At 42.7% G+C, this 12,756-nt stretch overlaps 1 long non-coding RNA gene across 1 annotated transcript; it reads right to left on the reverse strand.

Annotated features, from left to right (window-relative positions):
- Nucleotides 1-864: 864 nt before the first annotated feature.
- LOC138117999 (uncharacterized) lies at nt 865-6,484 on the reverse strand. The gene is made up of 2 exons (XR_011154938.1): nt 6,130-6,484; nt 865-4,417 (listed from the first exon to the last, which is right to left on the reverse strand). It is a non-coding gene; the product is annotated as an uncharacterized lncRNA (long non-coding RNA).
- Nucleotides 6,485-12,756: the final 6,272 nt, after the last annotated feature.

The following is a 12,756-nucleotide window of genomic DNA, read 5'->3' on the forward strand; positions in this document are numbered from 1 at the left end:
GAAGCAGCTCATCTGAGGAATGCCCATTTCCCATTTATGTTTTACATCTTCCTATGTCCTTCTCTCTAAGCCCCCATCTTTCTGTTTGGCCCTTTTGCAGTGGACTTTCCCAGAGCTTCTGAGGTGTCTAAACAATGCAAGGCAGCCTGTAATACAACAAAATAAATTCTTCACTTTTACTTTCATTATTTTTAGAAAAATGGCTCTTCAAACCTTGTTGGAAGGCACTGTTGTTTTTACTGCCCACACACCAGCAATTCAAAGTTTTTATTCTTAAAACATCCTGGATTCACACTGCCTATCATTTTACTGCCTGATGCAGTTTAGTAAATTCTGCGTTGGTGCCCGCAAAGGTTCTCTATGGATGACTAAAAGAGTGTGTGTTTAATTAAGACAGCTCTGGATTAACAAAGGTTGCAGGTAAAAATTTGGGAACTTGCTGCAAGTTCACTCTGAAGTAGCAGATGCAATGCCTGGTTGTAAGGGTATTTTTGGATTCAGCAGCTTTTCCATCCTATGCAAAGAGCTTCCTCCACCTCCAACAGGCAGCAGCTCATTCAGTTAAAGCTTTTTAAACCAGAGCTGTGAAGAGCTCACATTAGAAAGCAAATGTGGACTGACTGCAGCCTGTGTTTGCTGGTACTGTTCTGAACAGTGCCACAATTCATTGTATTCTATCTGTTTTTCATGAATGCTATCTTCCCTTTACTCCAAAACAATTCGAGGCAGAATAGCAGTTACTGAGTTTGACAACAGCTGTGTGAACATAGAATGATTTTCTTATGGGTCTGGAATGTACCCAGCATGAACTCAGAGACATTGCAAGGGGTATTGTAATGCTAGGGAGCAGTGAGGAGTCCCCAGGCAGGTGCAGAGGAGGAACTTTATTTAAAAAAAAACCCAGCCTTTTTATGCCTGTCACTACAATGCTGTTAAGTCAGTTGTTAGTTTACATAGTTTTAAGGCACAACAAACCAAATTTAACCAACCACCATACACCACGGTGCAGGCACGAGGCATTCACGCAGCATGCCTCACTTTCTCTATTCTAGCTGAGTCATTCTCCCACAGTCCCTTTCTACTAAGGCTAAGTAACAGGCGGGAGCCATGATTTTACCAGGCCTTCCCTTTACAAAGCTTTACCTATTGGTCACACTTCCTCCTTCTTTGTTTTTTAAGTGTTGCACAGCTAAAACTGCGCCGGTATTGCCATTATCTTATTGAGACTGTTACTGATCATCTGTTGCACATAAGATAAAATACATGGGATACGTATCATAATCATTAAGAACACATCAAGGATAACTATGCTATACATTGCTAAGCATTTAAACCATGTCCCAAAGCCAAAGCCAAGGCTGTTGAGCCATGAAGACACCCCCCACCAGTCACCCTCATTATGTTGCTGTAACTGCATAATGAGCTGCTTCAGATTACTGATGCTCTTATGGGTAGACTCTGAATGATCAATTAAGTTCATGCAGCACATGCCGTCAAAATCTTCACATCCATGGCCTTGAACCAACAGCAAGAAGTCAATGGCTGCCCTGTTTTGCACTGCTGCATGTCGCACCAATTTAACGTCCATCAGCATAGCTGAAAGAGTGGCACTAGTGGCGTTAGCTTCCTTTGCAAGCCAGCAGCCAAGCTTGTTTAAAGAAGCCAAAGCGTGAGTAGTACCAATTGCTGGTACTAAACTGGCAGAGATGCGCTCTGCAGTGTTCCAGAAAGTTACCGTTGGATTGCACTTCTCATTAAGAACCTGCGTGCTGCGCCTAACGTGATGCTGTGCTGCCGCAATTAGAGCAGTCCAATTTGGATGAAACAAGGTTAGTTGGCCAATGGTACAAGATCCGCCAACAGCTATGCCTGGTATACCTTCCCAGATGCGCTCCCCACATATTAAGAACAAGTCCGTGGAGAGCAATAGTGCTGATGCCGGATGTCAGTTGACTTTCCAAGGTCCGATTACACCACAAGGAAGAATTGCTGAAAATACCTTTAGGAGAGACATCAAAGTTAACACTGTTTATATAAACACCAAAGGTACCATCAACGTGAAAGCGTAGTGAAGTGCGCAAAGTCCCTAGCATGTCTAGTTCTTGTGGCTGCGAGGGCAAAGCTGGAAAGTCATGCAGCCTTCTCACATCTTTATACCATGTCTCATCCTGTCCTGCGGTCTTCCACCAGGGGTCCTGGCACCACCACATAGGCTGCAATATACCTGGGGCCATGCAGTTTTGCTGCACGCTTTCATTATACAGCTTACCAAAGCGTTTTCTGTCAATGGGTATCCCTACCAAGCACGTGCAAAAAGGATCATTAGGAGTTGTCATGGAGATGCACATAGTATCAGTGTGCGTATCATTTGCAACGGTGATCCACATGTTTGCGCCGTCCAGTGTAGGGGGTACAACACTTGCAGTGCCTTCACTGATCAGGATGATGCAACAAATGGTTGCACACACCGCGAAGGAACCCATTTCACGTGGTGATCTGTGAAGACACAAGCATAACCCCTTCCCCACGCTAACAAGTCTAAAGGTCCTGCCCACTTCTCTGTTCCTGGGTCCTTTACCATCACCAGAGGCCTAGAATGAGCCTTTGTATCAAAAGAATATTGCCTTTTGCATGCTGTTTGGCCAGCTTCATCTCAATTCAGGAAACTGAGAACATACAGGGCTTTTGCTAACCTACCATGTGGGCACTCCAACTCCCCCTTCTTTTGTTTCTGAAGCATAGTTTTCAGTGTTCTGTGGGCACGTTCAACAATTGCCTGACCAGTGGGAGAGTGAGGGATACCCATCCTGTGGCAGATACCCCATTGCTACAAGAACTGGTGAGTCCTCTCAGAAGCATAAGCAGGGCGATTGTCAGTCTTTGTAGTGTCTGGGAGGCCTAAAATAGCAAAGCATATGAGCCAGTGTCAAGTAACATCACGAGCCTTTTCTCCTGTGCAGGCAGTTGCCACCAAAAAATGTGAGAAGTGCCAACAGTTACATGAACATACTTTAAATGACCAAATTCTGGAACATCAGTAACATCAGTCTGCCAGACAGAATTAGCAGTTAGGCCTCAAGGATTGAAACCTTCTGCTAAAGGAGCAGGGGCAATTCCACGGCAAGAGAGGCAGGAAAGCAGAATGTCTTGAGCTTGCGAGGCAGTCAGTTGGAATTGCTTTCGTTAAGAGCGTGCATTCTGATGAAAGAAGTCATGAGACAGCTTAGCCTGAGCAAACTTATTAGGCACAACATTTGGCATGACAGTAAGATCAGCACAAGTATTACCTTCCATGATAGGTCCAGGTAAACCTGTATGAGAATAGACATGAAGCACGTAAAAGTCATGCTGCTGGTTGTTAATCAAAAGCCACAGTGTACGCAGCTCTGCAAATAAAACTGGGTTATCAACATAGCGCAAGTATGAAGATTCCAAATGAACAACTACATTAGCAGCATATGCAGAATTAGTTACAATATTGAGCGGTTCCTGTGAAAACAACTAAAAAGCACAGTGGGAGCTAACTCTAGGATTTGCACTGAAGCATTTTGCATTGTCAGAACCCTTTTATGCCATCAGGCAGTCACCCTCCCGCCATACTACTGCAGCTTTGCTGGTTCTGCTGGATGCATCTGTAAAAACTGTCATTCTGTTGACAGGAGTCATGCTGCAGCTGCATTCTGCATATAAGGGGAGGCTACCCACCTCCGTCCACAGGCGATGCGAAGGGTAGTGGATAGACAATTGTCCCGAAAAGTCTGCAAGTGCAATCTGAAAGTTAAGTGTCCTCTGACAACAACCATGACAAGTTTTCTTTGTTCGCAGGTACATAGATTACATGTGGATCATGGCCATTGAGCGTCTGCAGCCGCTTGTGGCCTTTCATGATGAGCTGTGCAAACATGTCACGGATAGTCCATACGGTTTTTGTTGCTGTGTGAGGGAAAAATAGCCACTCCAGCACATGCAATGGATCACTGTCATCAGGAAATCACTGAAACATGGCAGCGAAGGGTTGAAACTTGCTAGCCACTATAACAAGAGAAACAGGTTCATCAGGGTCCCATCTCCAGCTCTGATGACTTTCCAGAGCCTGAGCACAACGATCTAGGGCTTTATTAGCCTCAGGAGTCAGCTGTCAGGGAGAATTGAGATTAAGATCACCCCTAAGTAAAGCAAACATGGGGTGCAAAAGTTCTGTGGATAAACCTAGAATGGGATGTAACCAGTTTAAGGAACCGAAAAATTTCTGCAAATCATTCAAGGTCAGGTTATCCTTAACAGAAAGCTTTACAGGCTGAGGGCAGATAGTCTGCTGAGTAATTTTCCATCCTAGGTAATGCCACGGGGCCTGCTGCTGCACTTTCTCGGGTGCAACAACCAAGCCAGCTGCTAGAACTGCCGGAACGACAGCCACCTGTATGGAACACAAAACAGAATGATCTTTAGCTACAAGTAAACTATCATCCATGCAGTGCTACATGGTCGCTTCACGAAACTGGCAGCGGACAGGTTGCAGAGTAAGGTCTACCACCCTCTGGCATATAGTTGGGCTGTTGCACATGCCTTGCGGCAAAACTGTCCAGTGATACCTTTTCATTGGCTCTGCATGGTTCAGGGTGGGCACTGAAAAAGCAAAACAAGGTGCATCATCAGGGTGCAAGGGAATGGCAAAACAGCAGTCTTTTACGTCTATGACAACAAGGGGCCAATTGAGAGGTATCATCACAGGAGAGGGAAGTCCAGGTTGCAAGGCACCCATGGGTTCAATGACCGCCATTTACCGCATGCAAGTTGTGCAACAGTCATCATTTACCACTTTTCTTGGAAATGCAGAATACAGGAGTGTTCCAAGGGCTAGAGGATGGCTGTATGTGTCCTTCCGCAGTAGACTTGCCTGAGACAGGCAAGATGAAGGGTAGGCCAAAAACCAGATAAGATACTGGGTCATCGTCAGGACCATTCTTGTCATATTTTTCCAGTCAGCAGGAGTGAGAATATAGGCAGAACTTAATGTGTGTAGATATGTAATGAGTTGCTCAGAAGTTGCACCCGCATCTTGTGCCAGCCTGTGCAACTCTTTCAGGACAGAGTACTCTACATCTTTATAGGATGGAGGCCTGGCCTGTTCGTAGACAACAGGGTAACTGCAGTTAGATATGGGGGAACCCTGTCCCGATCATGTGTAGGGTACAGTTGCTGTACTGCCTGGGCATCACAGGATGCCGTGTCTGAATAGCTCTTCAAAGTAACAATCTCCGGAGGGACAGCAGAGCTGGCCAGCAGCTCCTGGCATGGGCCAGTCGGTGGGGGGGGTGGGGGGTGGCTTGGCCTGGGGGCCCGCATGGGGGAGGGGTAGCTCCAGCATTCCAAAGGCCCTGAGAGGATGGGGGACTAGTCGGAGAGGCCCTGATATTCACCATGGCTGTAGGGATATCCGCATCCAAGGCTGGGAGGCCACAGTCAGCCGCAGAGGTAGCCATGGAGGGGACTGGTGAAACAGCCATAGGCGGGGCTGGTGCTGAGAGGGTGGGCGGCGAAAGTGGAGGCACTGCGGGAGAAACCCTGGGCGGCGTGGAAACTGTAACAGAGGTGGGCAGCGCGGAGGCAGAGCCGGGAGCGCCAGGCAGCACAGGGGCCGTGGGAGGAATAGGCAGCACAGAGGGGGGGGTTGGGCGGGGCGGAGGTGGGGAGGGCGGAGCTGGGGAGGACAGGCGGTGAGGGAGCTCTAGGACAGGGGGGAGACTGGAATGCGGGGGAGCTGTTATGCAGGAATGTGTCTCCCTGGGAGACAGCTGCCAAAGAAGGCAGCTCTGTGGGGGGAAGACAGGTTCCCAAGAGAGCAGAGAAGCCGAACCTGCGTTAGATTCTGTAAGAATTGACATTATAATTCCCCAAGTCGCGAGATGCCTGGACGTGCAGACATCACCCGCACTTGCCAACCATTTGCCAAGCATCTAAGTGATAAATGCTGGCTAGCGGGAAATCTTTGATAAAGCCAATCTAGGAAAGAAAGTAATTTAGCATCGGAAACGTCTCTGTTCTGCCTTCGTAAAAGCTGCTGCATGGTCTCTAGGGTCTGTTTCTGCTCCAGAGACAGCTTAGTACCCATTATCAATCGCAGCTCACCTCAAAGTGTCAAATGCACGCGCTGAAGTTTGATAAGGTGAAGCTGACAGGTCGCTCAGGTCATCTAGGCGTGCCACCTGGGTTTGCCGCCGCAGCTTGCCACCAGAGCTCACTGTAGGGCTGCGCTGCCTGGAGCCGCTGCCGGAGTCCTTTGCGTGGGCTTGGGCACACCGTGGGGCCGCTGTGGGGGGTCCACGGGAACCGGTGTAGGTCGCGGGCCGGGGCCGCTCCTGGGGCCTGGGGGCTTCAGTCCCGGGTGAGGTCCGCTTTTCGTCATAGGGTTGCTTTCCGCGTTTCGGGCGCCAGATGTAACGCTAGGGAGCAGCGAGGAGTCCCCAGGCAGGTGCAGAGGAGGAACTTCATTTAAAAAAAACCCCAGCCTTTTTATGCCATTGATTGGTTGTTAGTTTACATAGTTTTAAGGCACAACAAACCAAATTTAACCAACCACCATACACCACGGTGCAGGCACCAGGCATTCATGCAGCATGCCTCACTTCCTCTATTCTAGCTGAGTCATTCTCCCACAGTCCATTTCTGCTTAGGCTAAGTAACAGGCCGGAGCCATGATTTCACCAGGCCTTCCCTTTACAAAGCTTTACCATCGGTCACAGGGTATTGGAACTACAACTTCAGTAACCTGCCTTTCCTTTTTTTTTTTTTTTTTTTTTTGGTAAGGAAAACAGTACTCCTAGAATTATCTACTCAGTAATTTTGAATATTTCCTCTTCTGTTTGCAACTGGATCAACTAACATTTTATAACTGCTCATGAATTCTTTAAGGATTGAAAAGTCTCTCTTCAATGCTCAGCTAAATTAAACCCAAAATACGTAAAAACCAAGTAAATTTGGAATTGTTCTAGAGCCTTAGAGGTATTAGCAAAGGATTATTTAGGCTTTTTATTTTAAAAAAACCCACGAATCTAGCAAACACAGAAAAAATTATTTAGTTGATGTCTTCACAAACTTTCTGGACTGAATGACTAGAACATACTCTATACTTGTGACAATTTGGTTCACAGAGCTGATACCATGCAAGCACAGGCTCTCTCCTGGCTTCATGCTGATACCATAATTGCTTTGTTGTTATTCTCTCTAAAAAGTCCTTACCTTGCTGATATTTTTTCTTTTGCTTGTTTTTGCTCTAATAATTTGTCTTTTTTTTGTTCCCTAGGACCTTATGACTAATTCATTGCTTAAATATTTTCAACATTCTTAAAAGTTACTTCTGAAAGTATTAATTTTGTAGCATAAATTGGAGACAGTATTTGGGAAAATCAGAAAATACATTAAAAAGCAAAAGAATAAATGGTCAATGCCTGCTCTAATATATCTATAATGGTTGTTTTATCAGGATCTGCATTCTTAATAGAAGAACACAGTATGTGATAGAGCTGGTTTGTAGGACAGAAAAGGAACTTGATAGATATGGAAAGCAGCTACTCTGGAGAGGCATGGTAGTATTTTCACATAGAACATTTAGGACTTTACCAGGGGAAAAAAAAGTTTGAATTCTCTTACTGTCAATCTCTTTGATTTCAGCCATCCTTTCCAGAAGTCTTCAAATTTCAGCAAAATTCTGTTAGCAGTTCCTAATGTATCTCTTTCAAACATCTTTTTTTCTTACATTTAATAGCATGTGGTAGTCAGATATTGTGTGCATAGTGATAGCTAATGGATAGGACATTAGTCAAAACAGATCTTTGAATTATCCTGAGCTCTGCTGCTGATTTATCCTGTAAGTCAGTTTTTTTGCCTTTAAAATGCAAATAACAATACTTATTCCACCTGAGAAAACGACAGGAAAGGAAGACATGGAAGAAAAGTATAACTTTTTAGAGCTGAACTTCTTTCCATAATTCCTTTCATATTTTTCCTCCTTTTGTCAACCACACAATGGAAAGCAATGGCTACTTCACTGAAATCCCCCCAGAGGCTGTTAAAGATTTAAAAGAGTATCTAGACCCTTTCAGAACCAAAAGTCCTCAAACACTCTAGGTACACCTCCTTCTCTTTCTGTGCACAAACATTTATATATAGCTCACATACTTTTTTCTCTTTAATGCAACTCCTTTTTCCTACAAAGCACTTTCAGAAGTACTCATCTGTAAAAATCACTGCACTGGAAGACTCGAAAAAACTTGATCTCTACAATTCCTGCTCACAGACTTCCCTGCAAACTGAGTCCACCCACACAGTAGATACAGCTCCAGAGAACTTCAATATGTAAAATCATAGTTTATGGATTTGCTGTCACTTCCCAACTCCTTATTTTAAAATAATTCTTGGTTTTCCCCCTTTGGCTGGTATTAGCAGTATTGTGTGTATAAATTCTCTGTTGATGTCTGAGACACCAGGCATTACAAATTTTCTTCCCTCTGAAAAGCATTTTCTACCTACTTTTCAAGTCAAGAGGGCTTATGTCATTATAATGCCTTTGTGTGTGTGTATTAGATGTCTTCTTATGATCCTGTTAGCTGTTTTCAAATAGCAATGTAAGTCCTAAAGAGAATAACGTTCTCATGATTTACTAAAATAGGTAGCCAAGTAGAGGAGAGAAAATGCTCGAATTCCCCTTCCAAAGGCTGAAACTGAACAAAACTCCTTCCCAAGCACAAAGGATCATTGACATCAGACAAGAGGAGAGCCTGATACAATGAAAAGTTTAAACAGAAGCTTTCATTTTATTAGACATTAGAGAATTATGTAAGATACAAAGACAAGGTCACAGAGGCGTTGAAAAACAAGTTTTGTTTCACAGAACAACTTGTTTTTGAAAATAGATGTGAAATGAAAATATTTTCCTTAAATGAGGTTGAAACACAGTGCGTGTCTTCCCCAAGGAACTGTGTCATTCAATCAACCTGTACAATTCACTGAAGTCAATCAGAGCTTGTTGCATCATTCCAGTGAGTCAAGCTTCAGCAAGAACTTGACTTAGCATGGAAACAAGGCAGAAATGAAGCATCACAGCTGCAGAGGATGTGACAATGCAGAAAGCACCAGGAATAGATATCAATACAGTTCTAATACTTTACAAACATTAAAAGCAGTAGGTCAACCATCATTGTAATTAAAAAGAAATATAAGAATATCAGATACCTCCAGGACCAACTTGAGATGCCTTTGTGTCTGCAACATTTCCATTCTATGTTTTCAGTGAATAATTTCTGTACATTTTCACATCCTTCAGTGACTGGGATAGGCTGCAAGTTTTCTACTGAGATAGATTAGAATTTTAAGCAACGTTCAAAAAATCTCAACAAACTTTTGATAACTTCTTCAGTCTTAAATGTGTCATTTTAGGGCAGCAGACAGACTGGAAATGGCAATCCTACAAAAGGGAGCAGCCTCAGCCCTGCTCTCTCCTTTGCAAAAACATCAGTGCTGAACATTGTGTCACTTTCAGCATCTCAGGCTGCATTTTTTTGTTAACTGTTAACTTCTGAAATGTAACTCATCTTGAGAAAGAAAGGGTTTAGAAAAGAATACCAATGCCTGAGAGGGCAGAGAGGAGCATGTGGACCATCTTTGATTATCTGCGTTAGAAATTAAATATGTTTAAAGGACTAGATACAACAATAATTTTAACTGCTTATTGTGCAAGAATAAGTAAACCAGGAAATTACTGGAATAACTGAAGCACCTGAATGTGTAGTATTCTGTAGTAAAATCTACAGTAGCAAACCTTTGGAAATCTACATTTTAAAATAAAATCATCACTGTAATTTTCTTACTGATTCATTCTCATATTGATAGTGACAAGGATTCCAGTATGCCACTGGCCTTCCTATGTCAAAGACCACACTGAAATGTGCACTTTTGACCTTTGTGGCCTCTTCATCTCTGAAAATTCATTCAAGTCCAGTTAATTTGAAGACAGGAGAATTTGTAGTTTCCTGCTGACCACAACTGTTCCCTCAGGACACGTGCCAAGGGTTCGGCTGCTGCAGGCAGAAGTCACCCAGGTGTGTTCTCTCATTAGCAGGGTTCCTTCTACTCTGTGAGTTAGAAGTGATGTGGAACTGAGATGAAGAGACTGATTATTTTGCACTTATTTTAGTCTCTCATTTTCTATAGGAAGGTTGTGAACAGGAACCTCTTCTGTAGAGCTATAGAGGCAAAATTATGGGAAGAAATGAAGAAAAGAGGAAACTGAAAGCTCCATTCTCTTGTTTATGTCTGAAGACAGTTTCCGCTGTAATCTGAGCACTTGGCTAAGGTTCATGTTTACAAAATATGTTATTTAGGTATGGGCAGAAAATTTTCAAATGTCTATTTTGAGGTAGAAATTGCTCTTTTATAGTACTGAAGCTGACAGTATATTCCAGTATATTTTATCCTGAAATTTCAAACATACTTGCAACTGACTATTTTTCTAAGTTTCTGTCAGGTGAATAATTTCCTTGACGTCAAAAAAGTTACTTGAGAAAGAAGAAAGCAATATGTGGTTATTCATTTGACAGATTTTACTAGAGTTGACATTATACTTTTAAATCAAGAGGTTGTATTTTTCTATTTAGGGTTTAGACTGATAATATAAGCAAAATGCTGTAAAAATACCTAAATACACACTACAAACAAAATCATAACATTGTCTTTTCTGTGATCTTTTTTAAGAACAAACTTGACATATTTTCCAGTACGTTAGTGACAGAGGAAAATAAGTCTTATAAGAGTGTTGATCTTTTTAGATGGATTAGGGTAACCCAACAAATTCCAGTAAATCTAAGATTTTACAAGAATTCTCAGAGTCGAATCTTAACCTAAAGTTCGAACAGCAACTTATAATGTGTGAGTGCTCTATCCATCAAAACCACTCTATGTGTCTGGGAGATGCTGACATCATCAGACTGGGCTGACAGCAAAATCTGAGTTGTGTGGAGGTGACCTTTGGTGTGCACTAGGGAGCATCCTGGCCCTGCACACACCGGAGTGAGCAGAGGGTGGGATATGGGGTGAAGGCAACAGCTCAACACGAGCTGGAGATTCAAACATATATGCTCAGCTGCTGCTGCTGACACATTCTGGAGGAGATGTGCTTTGAATCAAGGGAGCTGGGAGCAGCTTGTCAGGTATAATGACAGGAGAATAACTCTACCGGGTAGAAAAAAAAGAGAGACAAGACCTACTTTAGAAACCGAATAGGTGTTTCACTGTCTGGAAGTATTAGAGCAAAAGGACAGAAAAGACAGATTTATACATCATGCTTCAAGAAGGGTATTATTTATCCAGACCCCAAGCTTTTCTGTAGGGAAGCTGGATCCTATTTGTATGCAGAAATCTCTGTTTTAGCACAAATGACATCCTGGAATGTGGCCCCATTTTCCCTTCCTCTCCACAGATGATAACAAAAATGAGAATGACAGAAATATGAGAAAGGTTTGCATGCTAAGAAGCTTGAGCTGATCTAATGAAAACCTCACGACACTGACATGAGCAATAAATCTGCTGTTAGAACAGCACAAACAGGCAGCTCAACAATTACACAAAACTATGAGGTTTCTTTGAGCAGTGGATAAAAAAGAAACACTTGGACTGACTTCTGTTAATAGAATAGAATATAGGAAAGATAAATATTTTGACGACTAGAAAGAGAGGAGGCTTGTAGCACCTATAAGAGAAGGAGCTTTTTATTGCATCTAGGTAGCAGCTAGCAGTCTCTAAAACATTACTGGAAACATGCTTGGCGAGAAGTGAAATATGGCAGTGATGCATTTATCCAGATAGCTGTCTTCACTGAAGCCTTCACCATAGCACTGTCCCAGCAGGACAGAAGATGGTGCAGGTTTTTACTGTGAACAAGGAGTAACTTCAATACTTGTGAACAAAACTGGATTTTTGTCATCTGTTTTACTCCTGTCACTTGTACAGTCTTTTCTGTTTGATTTTGCTGATATTTATAACCCTGCAAACTGTTCCAAATCCCCGCCGCTTTTTGACTGCTCTAGCCAAGTTTCTTCAAATTCTTTTTGCAGCAGGAAGATTCCAAGGTTTAATAGGCTTTTCATGACCGTTGCTTTGCTGAGTGACTCCATGAGGGTCATATTTTGTGGTGGGAACTGCATGCTTTGAAAAAGGGGGTACAAAAGGTAGATAGGGAGAGAGTGAAAATTTAACATTTGGAATTGCTGCACATTTTGTTTTTAATTAAAACGCAAAAAAAATGTTTGTGTGAGAGACCCCTTGAGAGTTTACATGCTTGGGTTTTTTTCTTTTTTTTAAATTATTCTCATTCACCATCCATGTTTTTGTGTGAACTACACTGCACCCAATGTCAATAAGCTTATTACCTTTGCTTTAGCATTGTAAAATTATAGTATGCTCTAGAAAATGCAGGAAGAAAATATTTTTGTGAGAGTTTTCATCTCTTACCTAAGAAGGATCTTGCCCAATATTTATTGATTCTTGCTTCAGCTTTATGCTCACTAATCTGTTCTGCTGCCTTTTCTTGAAAATATCTATGTCCCTTTTCCATATCTCTGTCCCATTTGATTAGAACAAGTGTGTCCATCATGTAAATTTGTAAATGGTTTATGTGCTTATACCTGGAGACATTCTAGGATGTTGCTCACACTTACAATTTGAAAGCAATTCACAAGAGGTGATAATAGCATACACAGAGGT

This window comes from Aphelocoma coerulescens, chromosome 13, assembly GCF_041296385.1.
Source record: "Aphelocoma coerulescens isolate FSJ_1873_10779 chromosome 13, UR_Acoe_1.0, whole genome shotgun sequence".
Taxonomy (NCBI): Eukaryota; Metazoa; Chordata; class Aves; order Passeriformes; family Corvidae; genus Aphelocoma; species Aphelocoma coerulescens.